Consider the following 26,210-nt stretch of genomic DNA (forward strand, 5'->3'; position numbering starts at 1 on the left):
GACGTTCTCCCCCTCCAAAGGCGCGCACTCCGGGCATGCCTAAGGAGAGCGAAGCGACGAGCCCGCGGACAAAACAACACCTGGGGAAACAAAAGCAAGAATGTCAACGAAGCACGAGGAACAAGACTGACACATAAAACAAACACAAGGAGAACAACTCTGACAAAAACCATGGAGAACGCAGACAAACACAGAGGCACCAAAGATGCTGAAGGTGGACATATATATGTATTCATGTAATTCATATAAATATAAGGTCTCATGCAAATGTATGGTGTCAGAATTGATTAGCCCAGGAAAGTGAAAAGGACCACATGACACACTGTTTTTCCTGTTTTGTGATCAGATATGAATGGAATTATTGAAACAAAACCAGAAAAGTAACGGAGCTGTTTTTACCACAAACACTGGAATTGCAGTCTGTTTGGTGTTGCCACAGAACATAATTTAAAGACACATTAGTTTAGTTTCATGAATGAGCGATCTTTGGAATAAATTAATACAAATAGCCCCAGTAACCTGACCCTCAATGGCGAGAGTACCATCCCCATCTTATCAAGGTCATGAATAAAACATGTTGTTTTAAGTATGAAAACGACAAATTCGGCTTTAATATTTTTCATACTTCTGCATCCTTGTCAGAATGTGTTAACCTTGGAGGATAACAGATGCCAATTTCATTATTTTGCTTTAAAACCAACACTTTAGAAGAAAATATAATAATTGTAACGCAGTGCATTTAAAAATGTGCTAAAATCTTTGCCAATAACCTTTCCACATTCTTCTGACTCAGCGGAGAATGTACTTAACACACTGGTGAAAATGTAGATGGTTTGCAAAGTATATAGACTGGTTCAGAATTTATGTACCATGTGATTCAGGACTTATTCACTTTGTAGAGGGATCAAGCTGATCTTCTCTATAAGACATGCCACCTTCGCCCCATGCAGCCTTGTGAAGGGATCCTCTGCACAAGGGGACACAAGATGACTAAAGAAGCTAAAGACACCATATTTCTGTCTCTAACAGGAAACTGCAGTGTTCCACATTATGAAAAAATATTCCATTTACCTGTAGCTTCTCTTTATGCATTACTTGTTTAATGCAGTTTTGTTTTTTAATCACTGCTTTTATATTTACTTTTGAGTATAGTATATATGTACATGTATCACCTTGCATTCCACCACTATAAGATGGAGTAACAAGGGGCCCCAACCCTTCCCAATCTGGTCCTCTGGAGCTGGGAAGGAGCAAAAATGTGGACTGACTGGGGCTCTCTGAGGACTGGGTTGGAAAACGCTGCCTTAAACCACCAAAACCACCATGCTCTTCAAGCACATGTTTTACACAGATGAGACAAAGTATACTTATGACAGTTCGACCTTAATAACATTTTCCTTGAACAAAGTCTTAATTAATATTGAATTTTGGACTGAACTCCAAGACAAAGAGCCTACATTTAAAGCAGTGTTTCTCAACCATTGGTCCACATAGCAAGTTTGATTGACGATATGGCTCCTTTCAGCTTGTTAGCATTACATGACGTAGTCGAGCTATAACTGTAGCTCAACTCAGCTGTGCATGTACTGTAAACGTTCTCACTATGACTGTCACTTTTTCCTTGTACTTTCTTTCTTTCTTTGGACAGACATGTTATGTTTAGGTTGCAATTTATGTTTCTATTGTTTTAATTGCCCCTAGAGTTCTTATTCATGCTATATATTATTCATGCTCTGCTATATCAATTATTATCAATAATTAAGATTAATATGTTTTTTATCAATTTGATTGTCTTCTTGCACTGGCATACAATTTAAGGGATAAACCTTCCAAATATTCCTTGCATAATTTATGGAATGCAGTGAATCTTCTCCAAGAAGAGACACAAATGTGCATAAATTCCACACATTCCACATACACAATCTAGATATTTTTGTTCTCTGTTCCATCACCAGCTATTGTGTTATAACTAACTTCCATTATATGGGTGACAAAATTCCAGACCTTTTGGTTTAATTTGCAGCATTTTAATAAAGTATAATGGCATGTATGCATCACAAAACCTTTTACCTGTTGTGAGCAATTCGGAGTCTACATTTGCTTCCATTATAAAAGCATGAGAAAACAAAACTCACCACACATCCACTTACCATCTTCTCCTCTGCCCCTATTCCACATCACAGCCAATCCAGGTGTGAGCACCAACAATGCAAACTGCTGCTGAACATGCATGGACCAGTTCCAGGCATGCAACGCCAGAATTCTGGAATTCCACCATGAATGCCAAACCTTAAGAAACAAGGATGTCCATCGATTGCTTTGAGATACATAGATAACCTGAGCATTACCTGTTTGAGTAAAAGCAGGGTAGTGGCTCAAGTGTGATGAAGAATTTAAATTAAATTTCATCCTTGTCATATATAAACTTTAATGCATATATGATCCTACAGTTAAGATGAAGATGGAGGTCCTGAATAAAATTAAATGTGTGATGCACAGAGAGAGTAAGCTTTTTGCACTGTCAGTACTTTGGTTCAGATAGACTGGGATTTCTTTGTTAGCTGCCTTGTCTGTAGGCCCAGCACCCGAAGATTTGGCCTACAGTGGTAGAGAGAGGTGGGGGTATGTACCCAGGGTTTGTCAAAAAAGAGCTTTCTGTTCACGGGAAACCTGATCCACACCCCCCAGTCAGCAGGCATCTCAGTGTTTCTGTTGGGTCATGTGACGTCAACGGGCAAGTTAATGGATATAGTGGGACCAGGTGAAAGATGGCGGTTACTGGCATTCCAGCACCAGAACTGAGAGTCCTTTCATCTTAGCCTGAGCAAAATGAATAACATTAAATATTTGGTCCTATGAATACAAGTATGAAGATCAATGGGTTGTACCACTGTTAAAGAGCTGTATACAACTGCAGGTTCAGCTTGCATACATGCTTTTATACTTTTGACAGAATGATATGTTAGCCTGTAAATACTCAGCTGTGTCGGCAAAGTAGACCATGTTTCGAACAAAGCTGCTTGCTAAAGTTAAACTGAAGCTAAAGTTTTGATATTCATGATGCAAATACAAGACTGTTTTAATCGGAGGTTGGGCAAATCACTACTGTTGTAGTTGGTCACCTTAGGGTTTAATACACATATATCACTAGGCAGCTAAAACAGCAACACTGGGGTATTTATTGACTCTCAGTTCTAGCAGAAGTTTATGAAAAAAGCCAATATTTTAATGAGTGGTACTGGCATTAAAGTATATGAATATTAAATATCCTTATAATAAACACAAACAAAAGTTAATGTTTAAGAATGTTTTAATATCTTTATTCATAATGTGAACTATGCTTATCACTACATGATTTAAAACAGGAATATATAGTTCATTACTAAATGAGTAATCCATACAATCAATCCATTACATTAAATGGGACACATGAAAAAAATATCACAGCAGTCACTTTTAATATGCAATAGTTAACATAATTACTTAGGTAGTAGGGCTGGGCGATATAAATGATATATCGACTTATTGTCAAGTACAATTTAAATGATAAGAAAATGAGAAACGTCAATAAACTCTAGATAAGGGACAATGCATGACAGCATGTGGCTATATGGAGGCAGTGTGGGGCTCAGTGGGCTGGACCTTGGTGCCTCTGACCTATAAGGTTGCCAGCTGAAGCCCGGTCTGGGCCCATTTGCGTTTTTAAGCGAGGCCCTCAAGCAGCAGCGCCCTGGGCTCTGTTATAGGCGGCTGCCCTTGCTTTCACCTACAGAGAGAAAGTTGGGAGGGGCACGAAGAGAATTTCCCCACAGGGATCAATAAAATATCAATTATTATAACAGCATACCATGTCACAGAAACAAATGCAATTTCAACCAATCATAGAGCAAAGCAGTCAGGGAAAAAAAGACCAAAAAACACACTGTCAGCATTTTCGATAACAAAAATGTTTATTTTTGTGTGATTCATTTATTAAAATTAGATTTTGATTTGGAGTCCATCAATTTCTCCTTTTTTCATGTTCTGAATATATATTAAAGTAATTTAAAATAAAATTTGAAACTAGAAGTAAAGAAATAATGACTTGAATTATATGATTGATAAGTATCTATATCAACTGATATGAAAAAAAATATTAAAAATGATATTTAAAAATATTACAAAATATATAAGAAATATTTTGTCCCAGCCATACTATGCACAATGTTCAGAAACTTAACAAAACACAAACTGTATGCAAGATATCCAAAGATTATATATATAAACATACACACGCATTATGTAGGTATTTATATACAAATCCATTGCAAAGAATTAAGTTATTAAACACTGCAGACTGTATGAAAAGTATAATGCATTATGATTATCACTATTACTAAGCTGTCTTCTCCTTACCAAAGCTACTGTACTTGACTATGCACTGCTTACTAATGCTACTAGTCTATAGCATGAATGCTAATATTTCTAATCTATGGTCCACTTATGGCAATTAGCTTTTAATATTACCATAATGCAGGAGATGATGGGAGAAGATTCGAAGAGGAGATGTCTCTCCCTGCAATGGACGGCATTACCAGACAGTATTAGACAAGTACAGATAGATCTAACCATGTCTGGTAAGACCTCAATTGACAGGTACAGTGGCACTGATGGAAGGAAGCCATGGAAGTCGCCCAATGATTGTTTTACCTTACAGAGGAAGAAAAGAATGGAAAGCATGCATTTGAAAACTGTTTTGTATGTACATTATAAAATCTACAAAATATTACAGAGAAACGGCAAAATTAGATTAAAATGAGAAGAAATATTCAAGTAAAAAACTAAGATGAGGGATGATTACAATAATTCTTAGAAATAATACTAGTTTTATACACTTGGTTCAAACACTTTGATAAACTGTGAACTTCATTAAGTAAGATGTGACAGTGACGTAATAAACTCGCATACTAAGCTTTCTTTGACTGGCACTCCTCTTCACCCCACCTGCAACTGTCAGTTCAGTTAAGTAACCAAATTAGGCAATTGCATTACAACATGGTGCAAATTCATTGTAACATTTATCACTAAGAAACTTAAGAGGAGTAAACAAAGGTGTGATTCAGTGTTTATTGGCAAGCTAAATATTTAATAGCACATATAAAGCCTTTATGAACATCTGTAAAGTTGAGTGAACCGGCATGCCTTCTCTATTTTCCAGTGCCACAACGGTTCAGTTACATGTACTTTTTATCCTAAAAATATTATTCATAATGAGTACAAAAGAAAACAAGACCTAAAATAACATGCGGTTCATTATGGTAACAGGTTTTGCAGCTTTGGAGTTCCATTTCAGCTAACAATCTCCATTTTTCCTCATCAGTATAATGACTGTTAAACTATGAGGTTCTGATGAATGAGGAGAGCTAGCAGATCCAGTCAGTTTCAGGAACCTGAGCCCACCATGTGTGATGTGTATATCTGCACATCACAAGATCAATCACAGAGGGTCGTTTCATTTCTTTTTAGTGGCCCATTTGAAAACTTCACCTGGTTTACTTCACCTATTGATTTACACGTGGTCTTTCAATGTGAATGAATTTCTAAATTTAATATAAATGGCAAAACAGTGAAATGGCTCACATTTGCTCTGCAGTAAGCAATTAGGATAGTCATTAAGAAGATACCGTCCCACCTGATTCAATCAAACCAAGAAACATAACTGAGAGCAGGAGATATGAGGGATGTCATGTTTGTGCTTCACCATCCACCGCTGGGTGTGCAGGCTATGCAAACGAAGCAAACGTTTCCTTAAACTGCCAGTAATAGTGCTGGGGAAAAGTGCCATGACAGGAGATGGACACTTTAAGCACAACTTATTTGTAATAAGTGGAGTATAAGTTCCAACTAGCTAAATTGCGGCATAAGCTTTCATTAAATTGTTTGCAGAAAAACATGGAAATCTAAAGTCCAGCTAGTTAGGAGGCTCCTTTCTGTTCTTAGCTGCTGTCACAGGATATGTCCACAATGCACCTATCGCATGTCAGTTAATGCAGTGCATTTTATGTCAATAAGCTTTGTGCGGAGCATCTTGTTGCCCAGAGGTCGCCCAGCGAACATCGTTACCAGACAGTGTTAGAGCACAGGTACAGTCCATCACTGCCAGGTAAGATGGACGCTAGGGGCCACTTCACTGGAGCTCAGGCCCTCATGGAGCCTGAGAAAATGCTACAGCACTCATATCAAGCGACTGGCATTAGCACCGAAGTGGGTAATTTCATAATGAGAAGTGGTTATAGCGACCTAGTTATATTTACTGAAGAAGAATCTGTTTGGTAGTATCTCCGTAGCCTCTTGATTTGACCTGAGCTGATTTGACAATACAGTGAAATTAGTTGAGCACTGTCTGTGTTCTCCCAGAGGCCAGGGGAAGGTAACTATCATCATTACCAGGCAGTATTAGAGCAGACATAAAATCCAATGCTACCAGGTAAGATGAGGATGACCATCCAAACCAAAATATCAGAATTACAGCAGGACATACAGACTTTGCAAAACCATAACATTCTATTGAAGTTGATGCACCATTTTTATACTGTACCATGACTAAGTTATTACTAACAAAATATAAAAAATAAAAATTCTAGAATTTATTGAATAGTACAGTTAATAGTTATTATAATCAATTGAGAATTTTTGGTCGGCATTTGTTCTTTTTAAGTATTATTTTGCTAGCTTTCTGAAAGAAGAATGCCTTGAAAGTATCCTACATAAAGGAATGATTATTGAAGACAAACTAAATCATCCACCCGTCTGTCTGTCTTATTAGTGCTTATCAAGCTCCGGGGAACATTCAGCACTGAGTTATAGCTTGAAAGAGATTCCAGTCAAACGAAAACATCTTTCTCCAAAGGGTAAAAAACAGTGAACACGGCTCAATTCCAAGAGAAAAGCCAAAAACCTTATTTGAATATGTTATTTAAAATGTAAAATGTAAATATCTAACTTCATCATATTTTTTCTTTTTATAGACTACTTTTAAAAACACTCAAAACTTGTACTGAACAAAAATGAAAGAAATGATCTTACTCTGTATTCATTCATATTGTTAGTTCTAATTGACATGCTTCAACAATACATTTAAAAGAGACATCTGTATTGTAAATAGTGATTCATCCAAAAACAACTCCACCCATGGATTGGAGTGACAAACCTCTATGAGCTTTAGACTCTCCTCTAAATTTTAAGCTACCAAAGCTCTTCACCAGAAACACTTAAGGCTTCATGCTAACATTTACTGTACATCTTCAGAATAACTGTAAAAAGCATCTGTTAAATGCATTGCCCTCAGCGAAATAATACACAAAAAAAATAATACTTTAACTGCCGTCAAAGAAAAAAAACTCAAAAATTAAATACTAACTTAAATTAAATTAAATAAAAATTTAAAATACTAATACATTTATATTTTTTTCCTGTCACGTGATTGCTGCAGGGGTTTAGTACAGTATATGGGGCAATGCGGACCCCACAAATGAGTACTCCTAGGCGTTCTGACTCGTCTGTTTTTGTTATGAAATGGAGGGTTAGACAGGCTGGTGGTCATTTTTACAATGAGTATTTATACCATGGAACATGCCATTTTCCATAATCCCCCTTTGTCACATCCAAGGAAATACTGTATTTCCTGGTGCCATCATGGCTTTCAGAGCATTGTGGTGTCTAGATGTCTACCATGATGGCCATCAAAAAAACAACACCAAAAACAACATTAAAAAAGCCATTTAATTTACCAGGAAATATACTGTGGGGTACAAACAAACTAGATTGTTTTTCTGCCCCTGCAGAAAAATACTATCTATGCGTTTATACTCATTTACCAAATAGCGACTGCAAAATTTACTGTTCAGACCTTTGATGGAGCCCCGATAACTACAGGTCACTTAAAAGACCAATATTTTATATCAAAAGAGAAAACATACTATTTACAAGAGAATGAAGCAACATTACAGGTTGCTATTATAGCAATAACACTGAAGCTGAATGGCAATTTTACATATTTTCAGAATTATGCAAGTAACTTGGCTTTGAAGTCGTAGGTGTTTATTAAAAATGCTCAAATTCTGAAGTGTGCAAGACAATGAACAGTCAGTTATAAAACACCCTGTTCTTGAACATTAAAATGGTATCTAAGCAACACAGACATTTTTAAATACGACTGCAATCCTGAATATGGCAATAGAAATTTGTTTGCTTAAAATCAGGCCAAGGACCCAGACCTAAAAGAAAGAGAATGGTGCATGTTATCAGGAAGGGGGTTTCCAGTAATTATCAAGGGAGAAAGGGATTTGGGGAACTTGGGAATGAGACCAAGAGAGAAGGCCTGTAACCTTACCATCATCAAAGAGACCCCAGAAAAAAAGAATTTGCCAGCCAGAAAAAAGTGAGAATCAGGAGGGATAAGAAAGGGGAAAATCTCAGATTTCTGCCCAGCTGCCCAGGAGCAGCCCAGCCTGCTATGGGCCTGGAGGTCATGCTTGGGAAAAGCCCGCCTGGTCCAGGCCTGCCGTCGAACTAATCATCAGCAGCAGCAATCTGCAAGGCAGGCCTTTGTAGAGAGAAGGGGTGGGGAGTGGGAGGCATAAGGGACATAGGAGAATATAGGAGAACGGAGATGAAAGGCAGCAGAAAGAGAGAACATATAAGAAAAGGAAAATAAAGGACCGAAACCTGTGCCCCTCCCTTTATTGAATGTGATTTTGGCTGCAAGTATAAATAGAAACCTAGTGTAGCTGCTCTCTCCAGTTGTGTTTGTTCTTCACCTTTCCTCAGATAGTCTGGCCAGTCTTTGCTGATTAAGGCCCCGCCCTCAGGGGCAAGTGCAGGTTTAGGTCCCCATGGACTTTTCGTTCTTGATTGTCCCAAACTCCCGAGCTGCTGCCCAGATTAGTCTGGGTCGGCCCAGGAATGCAACAAGTGCCCAGAAATGAGAGCTCTGTGAACAGGACTGAGCTTTAATCAACAGCTAGTCCTTGAGTACAGAACAACACCACTGAAACCCAAAACCTTAGTCAGAGAGGCATCTAATCTTATTCATCTAATTGCTACAGCTTAAAACAATCCTTGTTTTGCCAGTTTCTGTGCATTTTGTTACAGTGCAATCCTTAGAGACTATTCATTTAAACTGTCATTTTTATAAAAAAATACCCCTTGATTGTTTTAGCTGTAAATATATTTTCTATTTCACAGCTTTTCCATCCAGATTTGAATACCGCTATAATAAGCATAATTTACAGGGGAGGAATTTGTATATGGAAGTTGAGTTCTTCTGTTTTCTAAGTAGCTTTACTTATGCTACTGATCGGTATCAACAACACATGTGACTTTTGTTAATTTTAACTAAACATTGTCTAATTTAAATAAATCAAAGGGAACAGAAATGTATAAAATGATTCCCCATGCTGTAATCTAATATGAACAGCTGCCATATTCGTACAAATTATGTTGAGAGAATTCTGCTTGGGTCACTGCCCTCTAATTCAAAGTCAAAGCAGACTCAGCTCGACCTTTTATACTGAACATCTAACAATGGAAAAGACAGTTAAAAGTCACGCTATCGATTTTAAAATCTGTACATCTGTCCCATGAAGAAACAAAAATTTAATACTAAATCTTCATAGTATGAAGCCATTTAACTGCATGACTGTAAATGTGTTAAAGCTGCTTCTAAACTGTCTATATCTGTCACTGACCTCACAGGTTGGGGAAACCAGCCAACACAGTACAAAAGGGTAAAAGGGCCCAGAAACTTGTAAAAAGATGCATAGAAATGTTTTTGTAGTGTACAACCTCATATCATAAAGTGTGACAATTAGCTTGCTATTAAATACATTATCATAATTCCAAAAAAGCGATGACCGGTTCTGATAAAATAAACTCCATGGTCATATTCCCTCCCACCAATCAAAGCTCTCCACCTCACCATTTACTCACCATTTACCTCATGCCCCCTTTATCGGGTGTTTCCTACCTCCGTTTTGGCCTTTGGTTAAATAATACTAGATATCGAGGTCATACGCCAGATATTAAGTCCACAGTTTCAATTAAATCTGATGTTTTCAGCTTAAAATTCATATGCCTTTCCTAAAAATTGTAAAATACAGTTACTAATTACAATTGATACCATAGGAAAAAAGTAAAAGAGCAGACGTTTTATTTCAGGCCGTAGTAAAATCTCCCTTGTTATCGCTGTAACAAAGGGCAAGTAAAATACTGGCTGTATAATTTGAGTCCTTTCAAATCAAGAGATAACAAGAAAAATTCTATCCAACCTATTTTCTCAAAACGTTTTAAGTAAAAAAAAAAAAAAACGTAAGGAAAACTGCAATGTGATTATTGAAGTATTCAAGTTCATAAACAAGCTTATTAAAAGGCATTTGATGAAAACACATCATGCTAAAATTTTCAACATTAAGAAAACATTTTGATAAAAATTAAGCACTGAGTTTCTGAACATTCTCACTTACATTTACAAATGCTGAAAAGCATAAAGCAGAAATTTATATTATCATCTCTTTGTATTTAGTATGTAATTTGCATTCTTCCCTACATTCAAGGTACAATAGTATTAAATTACCAGGAACTAATATTGGATGAAATACCCTGAGCAGTGGCTGTACTTTAATCAGTGGCACTGCAGGCATAAGTTCCACTCTTCACAGCTTTTCACAAAACTGGCTGTTTGTCTCTACCTGCCCTAACTGGTCGAGCCAGTCCAGGAATGAACGTTTGCGTCTATTGTCATCCTGCTCTCCTTTCTGTTTCAATAGACTGGAATCTGATAGGAGTTATGATACACTCGACATAGAAACTCCCAGGCCCCTGAAACCACGAAAAGGATCGGCGCCCTTCGAATCACGCGACAGGCAAGGCGGCTGTGAGTTCTCCCTGCTGGCCAGGACGTGGACATCGGAAGAAAGGTATTACAAAATAACGAAAACAAATTTATGAGAAGGCCAGAAAATCGGCTTGATGTTAGTAAATTACCCCTTTTGTCTTGTTCTGGAGAGGCGAGGCCTTGGATGAATCAGCCCTTTGTCTCCGGCCTGTGAGGGATGCTTTAAATCTTCATTCCTTTTAGTGAAGATTGCATGACTTCTTGTGGCACCACATCAACTTCGACTGGAGCGCTTTACGGAAAGGAAGGAGGCCGTAGCACTGGGGATGACTCTCTGCAACTAGGCAGTTCGGAGCGGTAGTCAACACTACCTGGTTAAGCGCTTAATGCAGACGGGTGGAATTTGTAAAGGGCTTGGCTTCCTCCAGCGCCCCTCCCACCCAGGTGTAATTTCCGTATTGTAGCCAATCCCAAGCCTCCACTGCCAGCAGGTGTGTCTTTGGGCCATACAGGAGGCTGCTTGGACACAAAAGCCACGCCCCAGCAGCTAAGGTGTTGTGTATCTGTTTGTGACGTCAGTGTTGCCTTTCGTGAGAGCAGCAGTCACTCTTCCTGTGCCTCTAGAGTCCCATCCCCCCGCCTCCCAAAACACACTTCTTATTTCTTGAATAACAGGTTAGGCCATACCTAAATAAATAAATATATGGGGTTTAGAAGGCAGTAAAATATGTGGCGCTCGGGCCCGGCCTTTGCTTGCAAGCAAACTACAGGTGGCTGCTCCTTGCCCCGGGCTTCCGACGTCTGCACACGCCCCGCTGCACCCGTCACCTGCTTTATGGTCGCAGCCCCCCCCCCTGCCCCCACACACCTACACACAGGGCTCAGGGTGGGGCGACATGCATCTACTGGCCGCCTGGGCTGCGTTACGTCCTAAAGGTCAGTCCAGGGGCAAACTGGCAACATGCCTCTCTTAGTGTGGGGTTTTGTGTCCTGAAGCTATGACTATGCACTGCGATAGAATCCTTCATATTCTCTTCATATTTTCTTACTTAACAACAAATATGACCGTAGTGGGAAACTACATAGAAAAATGTAACAACAGTGGATAACCAAATAACAACACGGGAGGCATTAATTTACACAGTGGGTTGAGGCCGGTGTGCATCTTACCTGTGGCTTTGCAGAGGATATACTCAGTGAGCAGAGTAGCAGCTTGGAGTGAAGTTGTATTTTATTTTTTGTGGAATTTGCTTTACTTAGTCATTGGCTTTTTGCATTCTCACCATATCTAGATATTGTTGTATGTCAAAACAAAATCTGTGTATGTAATACAACACCTTTGAAATACCGTTAAATTCCACCCAAAACAAAGGTCAGCACTTGCCTGATAATCGGTCTCATATTTGAGGCGAAACTACAGGGCTTTTTTTCTAGGATTTAGAAATGTCTATCTAAATATCTAAACTTCATAGCAAAGTAATGCTTCCTGAAAAGATATTTTTTTAAACTTAAAAACATTGTGAAAATGATGTCATTTTACTTTGTGGAGTGAACCTGTTCACCTGTTAAATTCTAAAACAAGCAGTTAGGAAACAGTCGGTTATAGTAAATTTTTACCATGTAGTTGACAGTATTTTTTACCATGTAGTTAACAGTATTTTTTACCATGTAGTTAACAGTATATTTTACCATGTAGTTAACAGTATTTTTTACCATGTAGTTGACAGTATATTTTACCATGTAGTTGACAGTATATTTTTACCATGTAGTTGACAGTATATTTTTTACCATGTAGTTGACAGTATATTTTTTACCATGTAGTTGACAGTATATTTCAACATGCAGTTTTGTTAAAATCACAAAAGTGCTTTTAGATGAAATCAGGAACCACTGCTAAGAAAGGATGAAATAAACAATGTTTTTCAATAAAAATCATACTGAAAGACAGCATTTGATGCAACAAAGCAAATTAGAAGAGGTGTCTAGAAAACAGAAATTTAGTATTTCTAAAAAATTATGAGTGCAGCGTTATGTTAGTGACTATTGTCTGTTTTGATACTGATAGTAGTTTGACCTGCTTTTCAACAGTTTGAAGACGATGTGTCTGAGGGTATCCAATATATGAAGCTCTTTATGTAAGACATTTTCTACCCATTGGGAAAGGAAAGCTATACTGGAAATATGTTCAAAAAAACTAAAAAGAATAATTTATGTTTCAGGGAATTGCTTCTTGATACATCAAAGAAATGTAAAAAGAAATACATTTTTCAAATAGATTATATTCATAGAGATTATATTTATATGAATTATATGTTGTTTGGTTTTAGTCTGTGTAAACCTACCTTGATGTTTGTCCTGTGGGAAACTAATTCATTGAAATACTTGATCATGGGGAGCAGTCACACCTTCAGAACTGCCCACAGTCTCACATTGCACAAAATAAAATCCACACTGTGTCACAGATGAACAACTCTGTCTACGCACAATTCCAGCTACTCATTTTGAAATTAGTCGCATTTTGCAAGACGTGCCTGTCATGGACTGCTGTGAGCTCCCTGCCAGTAAATTTGAGTGTAAAAACAGGAACACGTCTCCCAGAATATTTGAATAAAGATCTCCGGAAGGGATTAGGGTTCTACGCTAGCTCGTCCTACAAGTGCTAGTTCAAGGTCAAGCCCAGATGTCAGTGTAATTGTTTAGGTTTGTTACTCTTTAGGGGAAACACATATCCAGTGGTAAATTACAAGACAAAGGAGCTGGTGGTGGACTTCAGTAGGAGGTAGCAGAGAGCCTACACGCCCCTCATCATCAACGGATCTCCTGTGGAGAGGGTGAGGAGTTTTAAATATCTGGGGGTCCACATTTCTGAGGACCTGACGTGGACTGTTCACATTCAAGTCCAGTCCAAAAAGGGCCGCGCCTGTACCGCCTTCGACAGCTGAGGAAGTTCAGGGTCTCTCCAACGGTCCTTCAGACTTTCTTCTCAGGCGCTGTGGAGAGCATCCCGACTCAGAACATTACTTCCTGGTTCGGGAATAGCTGTGTTCAGGACCGCAAAGCCCTCCAGAGGGTGACCCGTGCAGCAGAACACTGCTGCAGGTCGGCCCTTCCATCTCCTCAGGACATTTACATCAAGGGATGTAGGAGCAGAACCTTCAGGATCCTAAAGGACACATCCCACCCCAACAACAGCCTGTTTCAGCTTCTGAAATCAGGAAAGAGACTCGGGAACATCATGGCCAGGACTGGGAGGCTTAGGAGGAGTTTCTACCCCCAGGCCATAAGGTTTCTGAACCTGGACGTGCCATTGCTCCTCACACCCTGAAGTACATTGTGCTCATGTACCCCTCACCATACCCGCACTGTTACACTGGTTACTTTTTATGTCATATTATGTCTTTTATGTCAATTATGTCTGTGGTACCGTTCATTTTGAATATACTTTGCTTGTATTTTAGCTTTTTTTGCACTTTAACTTTAGCATAATTGGAGTTTTAAATTTGCACAGTCTACAAAAGAGCGGTTCAGGACGTATTTCACTGTGTGTTGTACTTTGTATAACTATGTATGTGACAATTAAAGAATCCTGAATCTTGAAATATCTATGCTGATCTACAGAGAAGCTGGTCACCCTTAAGTTAAATTGAGTGCTTTATCTCTTATATTGATCGCATAAGAAATCTTAAGTATTCTGTAACTGAATTGAAATCATGTAATTACACAAAGGAGAACCTCAAACTAATGATGCAGAAAAACGGAAACAATTGACAAATTAAATCACATTCATGCAGGGGTCATTTTAGCTGCTAATAATCCATAAATCCAGCTGCTTTTCTCTAAAAACACAGAAATTAGGAAGCCTTTTAAGCCTTTTAACATGATATTGGAAATCTGGTGGAATCTGGAATTCTGTTTGTAGGTACGCTGAACACATTGGCTACTCTGAACAAAGATGAGGGGATTTTGCTGTGTGCAGCCAAAATCAGTGTGATGGAGGCTAATAAAGGCAGCCTGCCAGGCAGTCGTCAGTTAGCCACTACGAGGTTTGGCTCAAGATTCATGCACTCTGTCGTAAGCCCCAAACTAGATGTGTGCACATAAGAACATAAGAACTATACAAACGAGAGGAGGCCATTCGGCCCATTGAGCTCGCTTGGGGAGAACTTAACTAATAGCTCAGAGTTGTTAAAATCTTATCTAGCTCTGATTTAAAGGAACCCAAGGATTCAGCTTGCACTACGTTATCAGGAAGACTATTCCATACTCTAACTACATGCTGTGTAAAGAAGTGCTTCCTTAAATCCAGTTTGAAATGTTCTCCCGCTAATTTCCACCTATGGCCACGAGTTCTTGTATTTGAACTACTGTAATGCTGAACATGCTGGCTTTTCGTCAGGTTGCCGCCAGAGAAAGGCCTACTCTTAGTGAGCTGGAGAAGAAGAGCAGAAAGAGAAAGGCTTGAATGCTCTCTTTTGTATTCTTATTTGCATTCCAAATAAGACCAGGAATAATGTGCATGGGTAAGGCCAAAGCTCATTTGGTTGTTGATGTATATCGGATAGGACTCTCACGCAATGCAGCAGAACAGAGTCAACTACTATCTCCAGTTTCCCTCAAAAATAATCCTTACCAAGGTGAGACTCATGCCAGTTAGCAGAGTCAGGAAAACTGGGTTTACTCATTTTGATTCGACCTATTTGCTTTCTCTGTCCCCATAACTCAGACATCATTATGACCCACTATATCCTCCCATTCAATCAGTTGCCCTGTTCAGTCACAATATGTCAATTCAGAATTAGTATTTCCTATTGTGTTATATTCACCCCAACTGTATCCCATCCTTCTTACAAATTGTAATAAAATAAAAATAAAATTGTTCTTCACTGGCTGCTCCCCTTGTCACAGCGCAACATGCTGAAAGAGACATTTTCAAATACAGGTTGCTTACATGCAATGTCCAGGCGAAGACAGCTCATTGAGTAGGTTCCTTCTATAGTATTCAAACATAACAAAGAGATTTTAGAGGAATTAATGGTCTATTTGGATCTAAAACCATTTGAAACTATCAAGATCTGGAAGCATGACAGAAAATCCCAGAATTCCAAGTAATAAAATACTGTTCGCCTTCACAAAATGGCAAATATGTGGCTGATGAATTGCTCAGGTGTAATACTGTACTGAAAATTATTTAACTGAACTTAGCATCATTTTAAATATCATTGGCTATTATATTGTGAATGAACAATTTCAAATTTATATTTTAAACATGTTATCTTTTATATATATAAAAAACATATGAGCAAAAAATGCATGAGTAATATGTACTAAAGAAATTTAAATTAAAATAAATTACAAGATTCAATTTTTATATATTTTCAGTGTATATCGCTGTTAGCATTAGCGCTTCCATGGCCTTTTTGCCGTAAATCCGGATTTATGTGAGTAGGTTTTATGTGAGTTGAGAGCAGCCGGTACAGTGTTGTATTGGTAGGCGTTACCTCTGCACTGCTACCTTGGTAACTACAGGACTCAGCCAGGTCCACGGAAGCTCGTCCATAACAAGAAGCCGAAGTACTGCGTTGTTTAGACTGAGCAGTCGGTTTCGCTTGGGGTCGGGTATCTTCGGGTCTTAGTCTATCTCTTTGCAGTTTGGATGCCCAGCATTTTGTTTGCTTTACCCGAGTTGGGTTAATAGTGTCCTTTTGCTTTTATTTTTTTGATATTTCGGACACATTTCTTAGTCGCCATTGGTCTGGTTTCCCATTTCTCCACATTTCTCCCATTTCTCCATTTCTCCACATCCTAAATCTTCTTGACACGGCTGGTCCAAAGCTGCCCATCCAGGCGTCAGCCCCGACTCCTGATGCAGGCCTGTTTTCAGCTGTGTACTGTCCAATGGGCTGATGGACAGACCGGCCTCCAGTTCAGGCTAGATGTTCTTCATATTTTGTCAGTCATTGGAGGGAAAATGATCCCGTTCTATGTAGTTATCTGTGTAATGTCACTGAGTTCATCCTTTCTTTAACAACTGCCTGATATGTTATATGATTAACAAACAAAAATATTTACCGAATTTCTTGAAAGATTGAAATGTGAATAAGAAAGTCTAAGGGGGACAAAGTGTATTTTATGAATATTTTAGCTATTCAAACAGCTACTAGAAGGATTATTTCTGTTAGATATTTACAAGTGGGGTGAACCACTCTTTTTTGATACATTCTTTTCATCTTCAACATAAGGCCACTTTCTGACACCGCCCAACTTTTGTAATCAGACCTTTGGCCCAGAGCTAGTCACTGGTTCTCACACCAGACAACATCCATTGTGGAAAAAAGCGTTCTGTTTCACGCTTATTTTTTCTTTTTTCCCCTCTTTTTCTACTCACCTTACCGTCTTTCAGGTGGCCCACATATTTGGGGATATTTAAATGTTCTTTGCGGGCAGTTAGAGGAAATGGCACAGGTGTGATCATTAAGGAGGTACTTGTTAAAGTTATTTTCTACAAAATGAACGTAGTAAGTGCATGTGTGAGTGAACGGTGCGTGTGAGTGTGCCCTGCGATGGGCTGGCCCCCCGTCCTGGGTTGGTCCCCTCCTCGTGCCCGTAGCTTTCGGGATGGGCTCTGGACTCCCTGCGACCCAGAAGGATAAACGGTTTGGAAAATAGATGGATGGATGGATGAACGTAGCAATGCTTCTAGTAATTACTTAAGAAACTCAGCAAGTTTATGCATGAATCTTTACGATTGATTAATAATGAATGAGCATGGGGCCTTATCATTGGTTAATTAATACATTAAGTAAGAGTGTAAGAGGGTACATTAGTGTATATTACTTGTACCCTCTTCAGTAAAGTGTTACCAAAATAACTATAGTTACAATAAATAAAGTTACATTTCCCGTGAAGTTATAACATGTAATATGCAGTCCCACTCCCAAAAAAACAATGTTTCTTCTTCTTATTATTATTATTATCATTATTATTAATAATATGAAAATTGTTTGCCAGTATGCAGCATACACAGTACGCCATGGCAGTAAATGCTGGTGAAATCAGCCATCTGTAAGTCACCTCTGCTGTGCAAGGGGAAGAACTGAACAAGGTGACCCAAAGTTTTCCATCAGCTGAAGGTTCATCTAGGGAAACAGAGACATGGCTGTGTCCTAGCAACAGCGGCTATGCCCTAACATGCTCCCCCTCCTGCCTCCAGGTAATTGCCCCCACAGGGATGTACAGGAGCAGTATGAACATCATGCAGGCTGCACTGGGGAAGAAGGATGAATAGCCAGTGGACTAGATGTTACAGAACCACTTTATTCTTCACAAACCTTTTCTTCCACTTACGTTATAGGTAAAAGACAATTATGCTTCAAATAGTCTGAAATTGTTACTAGAGCTCATTTAGCCACAAAATCTTCAATATTACTCTTTCTAAGTTTACTGTAGCAGACAAAAGGAACTTATCCACCAGAATTTAGTCTCAGGCTCATAAAATGTGTTTAAATAGAAATGGGGTCCAAGCAGTGCTAAAATATCAAATGACTCTTGTTCATTTTTGTTATTGTCTTCAAGCATTTATTTCAGAATTTGCATGTAAGCCAATGAGCCCCAAACTTCAAGGTGCTAAATTCATTTGCACACATCACTCAAGTTTAATGCTCTACATGCATACATCCATTCAAACATTTAGCTGTAAAATATGCCTAACATCACAGTATAACACCAAAGCCTTACATGTATATGTCAACAATAAAAAACACATATAAATGGGAAACAAACAAGAAAATTACCTTAGAGATTTAATCTTTTCCACTGAACACCTCCTTGTTGTGGCAGACTGTGCCAATGCTAATGGCTGTGACATTCATAACAACCTCTGCCCAACAAGAGCTAACAGGTAGAATATAATGAAAAATTGACAATGTACGCCCTTTAAAATCACATTTATAAGACTTACAAAATGTATAGACTAATCCTTATGCACTATAAATTTAAGACTTTGGGTTTGATTGTTTATATACTCAGATTAGAGTATGGGGACATTATTTTACAATTAAGGGTAACACTATAAAAACAGTGATCAAATTAGTAATACATTGATAAAGAACCCATGACTCTGACTAAAACAAACATTCACAATATTGTTGGATGATAAAGACTGTAAAATGTGCAAAAAGGACTGCTTTCAATGCTCTTATGTTTTGTCATGTCAAATGTTGTTTTCTCAAATTACTCCTCTGTTACTCCAGGTGTTGTCTCCTACATGTTAGTTAGAGGGAGCAAGCTTCCAGCATGGCCTCTTCTTACTCCATGGACTCACTGAGAAGGCTGGTGATCTGAAAGAAGTACATTTTTGGATTAGGTGGGTTCACATTCCCTACCTTCTTTGTTTGACTTTGACGCCCAGTGACTATAGTCTTGCCACACAACTGCAACCATATTTGCCTCAATGAGGGATCCCGAGTTGCTGTTGTCTCAGATCCTCCAATCAAACACTTCTATGGTTCAGACGCTACAGCTTGCATGACCAGAACACGCTCTTCTACTGTTTATCAAGTAATGGTAACTGACAGAATTGTTTTTTTAATCAGTAGATCTCACGTGGTGTATTAATTTATCAGTCCTCTGTTAATGATTTTTCTGTATGTTTTCGTAAAGTTTTCTGTAAACATTTAATAGACAGTTATTTATTCTTCTATGTGAATATGTAAAATTCTGAATATTCTTCAACCAGGCATCATTTATCAGGCATTCATTATGTATTAGCCATAAAAGAAGAGGAGAAAACCAAGGTGAATTCAGGTCCTGCAGATGATAGAAGGAACGTGCATAATGAGATGGTGTCTGTGGGGGCAGAGACACAAGGACTCCCACAACAGATATGTTACGAGGGCAGGGACTGGCATATCCTCCCACGGCTACAGTCTCACAGTGCCTCAGAGAATCTGCCCTACCCTACCCATTAGTGTCCAAAACACGTTCTGCAAGTACCCATGGAGCTGATTTTTACACATGCAATCTCACTGAATAGTTTTTCTTTCAAGTCCTTCTGATTCATGTCAGTAGTGGCAGCGTGCTGACTTACTGAGTAGTGCGATTGCCTCACATCTTCAGTGTTGGGACTCTGAATCTCATCTTTGTTCTGTGTGTGGAGATTTTATGGGGATGGTGTGTGAACAGAATGTCGCCTTTTCAAATTCTGTGGATTGCCAGAGGGATTTCCTTGTTGGGCCCCAATTGTATTGCTTTCAATGAAAGTGTCTGCTGAATAAAAAATGTAATGTTCCCCCCATGTAGCTTGTATCTCCTCCAGGTACTCTGGTTTATGCTATCTGGTAGGAATGTAAAGAAAAACGTAATATCACGATAAAAAATACCTCGAAACCTTTGTCGGACTGTCACGATATCAACTACGATATCACGATTATTATTTCACTCGTATAAGCGCCATCTCAAAAACTACATACTGCATTAACGAATCTTTTGTGCTCAATTGGCCTTCTGTAACCCACATGAAATAAATATATTACTATTACAACAATAATTTATAAATTGGTCAAATAGAAACAAAAACACATTTACAGTATATTAACAAAACTAATTTATCTCTTTAAGAAAAAAGACGAGTGTATGCAGATTATGAGGTGATGTCACGATGTAACGTGGCGAGCGAAAGGTTTTTTTTTGCAGAAGTGGTTGAGGCTGGCTGCAGCGAGAGCTGCCATAGGATTTGTAATGTGGTAAAAAGAAAACTTGCTAAACTCGATTTTATAGCTTATGTGGTGTAAGAAGATTTTTTTAATTAACTAAAGGAAAAGGAAGATGGAAGAAATTATTTAAACCACGATAAATTGTTTTTTTCTGCGCTACATCGGCAAGCTAGACCCATGAAGTAATGGTGAAGGATGAGTAGAGGGAACTTTCAATTTCTTACAACGTGTGCAGTTAGGATATGATGGACTGAATTGAACTGTATATTAACCTTTGGACGTTGTTATGCCTGAATTGAACAGTATATCAACCTTTGGAAATTGTTACAGGTATGCCTGAATGGTATACGATTTTGTTTTTTCCCTTTATACATGTTGAATTTTGAGTTTCATATCCGGGGGGGGGGGGGGGGGGGTTACTGATTTAAAGGAAAGATAAATAAGTGCTAAAGATATTGGATAGAGAATTTAAATAAGGACATATTAGGTGAGTGAACTAGACACAAAATCATTAGTTTTTACGATCTGTGTGCAGTCAAAACTTAGCAAAACTGAATTAGCCCTTGTGAAAAAATAGTGCACTAAAGTGTATTAACAGTGTGCTTTGATCACTAGAAGTGTAATAAAAATGCATTCTCTTTACGCATTTTTTTTAAATACACTGACATTATATTTCTGTGTACTTTTAGAAAATATATTTTGCATTTAAACATGATTAAGTGCACTGAAGCACACTTGGATTAAAGTATGTCTGTAATCAAATACACTTTAGTAAAATTTTTTAGGAATATAACACTTAATAGACTTTGCTCCTTTTGAAGTCAGTACAGCATCATTTCTTCTTGGGAATGACAGACACAAGTCCTGCACAGTGGTCAGAGGGATTTTGAGTCATCCCTCTTGCAGAGCAGTGGCCAGGTCACTGCATGATGCTGGTCCTGATTCGCTCCTCCAAAACACCCCAAAGTAGCTCAATAATATGCCAGCCATGGGAAATGTTCAACTTCATTTTCATGTTCATCAAACCACTCTGTCACCAGTCTTGCTGGGGGTATTGTCGCATTATCATCATGATATGTGGCACCACCTTCAGGGCACAATGTTTGAACCGCTGATGCGTCGTTTCCACCAATGCATTGCCGGAGGTGGTGCTAGACTTTATCTCAATCTGGAACTAGTTCCGTGCATTTCCACCTAAAAAACCGGCCCTGGCCAAGAAAAAAATGGCTCCAGCATGGCACCACAAAAACAGCTGGTCTCAGAATTTCGAACTGTAATGTCAGCGAAAGTGGGTGGGGCTATTGAATCCAAACCTTCTGCATACATGGAAAATTCAATCCATAACCAATATCACTGGTGTTGGCAGTGAAACAACTTGCAAGCTTATTAGCATTAATAGCGTTGCATCGTTTTTTCATTCTGTGTAAAATGAAAGATCAATTTGCTGACCAGATTTAATAACAATTATAAACATGTTGCAGGTTGAATAACTAAAATATTGTGGCACGAGTGGCGAAAAGATCACGGAGTGTACAGCGAAGTTCAATTTTTAGCAGACCCTTTTATTGCGAGATCCTTAAATGGACAGCAGTAAAGCAGCAAGTGAAAATAAACTCACACGCATAGACTGGGCCGAAATACAGCCTCTAAGGCAGGGGTGGGCAATCTTATCCAGAAAGGGCCGCAGTGTGTGCGGGTTTTCGCTGCAACTCCCTAATTAGATTCCTAATTAGAGGACTGATTGGCTGAAGAATCCTCACACCTGGGTTTCAACAGCTGACCTAAAGGTTATACCAAAAACCTGCATACACACCGGCCCTTTAAGGATAAGATTGGCCACCCTTGCTCTAAGGAGACAAAAGTGGATACAGACAATAGAGAGACCTCAGTAAGTCATACTCTGAAATTTTTTTGGTTCGGCAGCTTATAAATACTAAAAATCCAAAACAGATCAAAATAAAAAGGATTACTTTACTCTCACTTCTGCCGACTTAATATTTCCGTTCTGTTCTTTGTTAAAACCAATGGAAATGCAGGAAGGCACCAAGTGAGAACTAGCCCAGCACCGGCACCAACACCAGCACCGGCACCAACTGCTGAAAACGCGGAATGGGTGAACATGGTCCTCAAGAATTATATGGTAGTCCTTGGCAAAGAAGCTCCCATCTAGCAGAAATAAATAGCGGAAATGCCAAGACTTTGCAGCCCAAACCATCACTGATCCACTCCTGTGCTGCACTCTGCATATGAATGAATTAATGATTGAATGAAAACACTTTACAGAAGCAATGGGGAGCCACTTTAACCCACTCTCCCCCCCCCCCCCCCACTGTGTCGCCCCCACCTGGATGATGCGATAGCATCCATTCTGTGCCAGTACACTCACCATACAGCAGCTAATGTGGTGAAGGGGCAGGAGAGAATTTACCAGTTAGATATAGGGGATGATTAAGAAGCCAGATCTGATGAGGCTACAGTGGGAAATTTACACAACAGTCCAGGTGATAAGCCTGTTTGGGGCTTCTCCGCACCATAACTCTCCGGGATTTGGGAAAGACAGTTCATCATTGGCCTCATCAGAAAACAATACATGTTTCACATTGCCTACTGCCCAAGATTTGCTCAGCTGGCATAATTGAAACTGATGTTTGAAATTAGCATGAGTTACCAAAAATTTGGCTATAGCAGTCTGACCACTAAAATTGACCCTGTGGAGCTCTTCGTTTTGTTGGAAACAGGAGAATCAATGCACATTTAATTCTGCAGTGAGCTGGACAGCTGTGGTTTTATGTTTTTTGGATACAATCCGGGTTAGTGCCTGGACATCCCTTTCAGACAGTTACTCCTGTTGGATATGGTCTGTCTGGGCACAAAAGTGCCTGCAAGATGCACACCAACAATTTGTTCTCTTTTACACTCAGATACACCTCCCATTATGTTGTGTGGACTGCAATATTTTATGTACAGCTGTGCTATTGCTTTGCTAACTCAACATTCACACTCTGTTCTTACTGATGGAATGTGCAATCAATAAGGATTTGCCACCAGGCTCTCCGTATATAGGCATGGAACCCCAAACACTCTTTTGGCCAGAGCTTCAGTTTCATTGTCCAGCTCCTGCACATACACTGACACACAGGGGGGCTGGGGGTACCCACACAATATAACTGCTATGGTGGCAAAAATCATAAATACAGCAGATACAACAATATGACAAATATGACACAGATGTAGGAAAAGGTGCAGTGTTGGGCAGTGGCCACTGGATAAGGTGGCTAGTGCTGGTGGTAAACCAGGTTTATAATTGGCTGGTGAAGACCTCAATGTTCTAACAGCCATTTGGATGCTGCTGTACCTTCTGCCAGATGGGAGGGGGGCAGTAAGGGAGTGGTCTTCCATAATGCTGGAGGCCTTGCAGACGCAGCGTGAGGAAGTTGTCCTCAGTGCAGGGTAGGGGGTTCCGGCTGCATTCACTATCCATTGTAGGGTCTTGCAGTCGGAGATGTTGCAATTCCCAAAGCAGACAGTGATGCAGCCGGTCAGGACACCCTCAGAGGTTAGCAGCTTTTGCCAATTTCTAGTTGCACTCGGTAGCTACAGTATATGTGTTTCTGCTGTACATAACTTTCAGGTTGGCGGCACATGGAACAACATTTAACATGCTTCGCACCATTTTCGGACCACCGGAGCAGCTGCGGCACTATCTGCACACACTTCCTTCTGTGTTTCACAAGGTTTGTATAAGTTGTGATAGTCCCCCTGTGAACAATGTAAATTTGCCATTTGCATTCATTCGCCAGGCAAATGGATGTACCCATAATTGCCCAGGTTTTTTTGTTGAGGTGACAGGTTACGCAGCAAGAACATGCTAATATGCTGGCAAGCTACCAGTGTGCTGCTTCCAGGTTAAATGTGGGTAGGATTTTGCTTATTGGGGGGGAGGGTAATTTGCAGCTCAGAGTAGGGTTAAATTCTGTGCCTGTGAATTCCGTAGTCCCCATCCCTCCTTGAATTCATAGTACTGACTTTTCAAATCGTTTAATTGTTTTCAAAGGGATTTCCAGTATATTGAGAGTACTCTGTGTTCTGTGTAACCAACCTCCTTTTGTTTTGTACAGCACTGTGTTTGTGTCCGATTTAGTGTAATACTAATTTCATTGATTCCTAGTTTTCATTATAAAATATACTGTACCTTTCCAAAAAATGAAATGGATAATACTTTACCTCGAGGCACAAATACTTAGTAATAACTCAGTTACTACTGAAGTACAAATCATGAACAAATGTAGTCGCTACTTGACAAATACATTACTATTCATTAATGATGAACAAACATGAGATCAGTATGCTATTCATTATTCCTTCAGCAGTTTCCTAGTAGTTTCTTCAGTAATTCATTCAGAAGTTCACAAAGGTGTACAGAAGTACATATTGTAACAGTAACTGTTTGGGATAAAGGTTGCATCATGATTCATTAATGATGAACAAATATGAGATCAGTATTTAACGTGTGTTATTCATGGCTCGTTCCTTCAGTAGTTCAGAAAGGTTTACAGAATTAACAAGCATAGTAACAAACATAATAAATGACTGAGATAAAACATGTACCACAATTCATTAAAGATGAATTAGTATGACATCAGTGTGTAAATAAGACTCTGAGGTTAATACATACACAAGTAACAGTGTAATACTATATTATTTGTGCCCTGTCAAGTAAAGTGTTACCATGAAATGTGTTAGAGCATCAAAACAATTTGTGAATCAGTAACAGAGGGTGAGCAGTAGAATAATAATTTATATAAAAACACAATGCACTGGTAAATGAGCTCATATGGCATGCAAGGTCAGCTTAGATGATCTTATAGTGTTCACTTGCATCAGACTGTAACTGCCCTTGATCAGTTATTGAACTCTGGGGTCTATTCTCTGTTATCACTGTTAAATCAGGCTGCCTTAAACCAGTAATAAACCATGACACAAACATATGAAGCCAGCCAGTTAAACCAGCTACTGTATCATTAAACTACACCATGTTACATCTAGCAGTACTAAACAAATCTATATTAAATTAGTTGTGCTATATCTTCACATTTAAACTGGCCATTGTTGACTTATTAAACACTCTCAAAAACAACTAGAATTGAATGTAGTCTGTGTTAACCAGTGTGTTAACTACCAGTATTAAAACATATAAGACTGCAGCATTACATATTACAGAGCTGTGTCATTGTGATGTTGTACTCTTTGTTTGATCATGCAGGTTTTGAGGCATGTGACATTTTCACTAGACTGTGTATATCAACAATGCGAGAAGCAGCAACACCTCCTTTTGTGCCTGATGACGTGTAATCGGCGTTCTCAAAGCTGAAACAATAGAGCAGCATTCATTTTTTGTATTTCCTATTTTTTCAAACCTATGAGAAGGTGCTAGACCAGGGGTGGCCAATCTTATCCGCAAAGGGCCGGTCTGTATGCGGGTTTTCACTGCATCTCCCTAACTAGTTTCTGCTTTACATTTGCTAAGCCCTGGCACCTCAGATACATGTCTGTCAGATAGATGCTTAACGAAAAAAAAAAAACATCTGCTTCTATTCCATAGTATACAACAGAATGTTTAACCTTTA

At 39.0% G+C, this 26,210-nt stretch overlaps 1 long non-coding RNA gene across 1 annotated transcript; it reads right to left on the minus strand.

Moving 5' to 3' along the window:
- Positions 1-3,292: 3,292 nt before the first annotated feature.
- LOC111835468 (uncharacterized) lies at positions 3,293-11,240 on the minus strand. The gene is made up of 2 exons (XR_002836227.2): positions 11,023-11,240; positions 3,293-4,689 (listed from the first exon to the last, which is right to left on the minus strand). It is a non-coding gene; the product is annotated as an uncharacterized lncRNA (long non-coding RNA).
- Positions 11,241-26,210: the final 14,970 nt, after the last annotated feature.

Source organism: Paramormyrops kingsleyae, chromosome 18 (genome assembly GCF_048594095.1).
Source record: "Paramormyrops kingsleyae isolate MSU_618 chromosome 18, PKINGS_0.4, whole genome shotgun sequence".
Taxonomy (NCBI): Eukaryota; Metazoa; Chordata; class Actinopteri; order Osteoglossiformes; family Mormyridae; genus Paramormyrops; species Paramormyrops kingsleyae.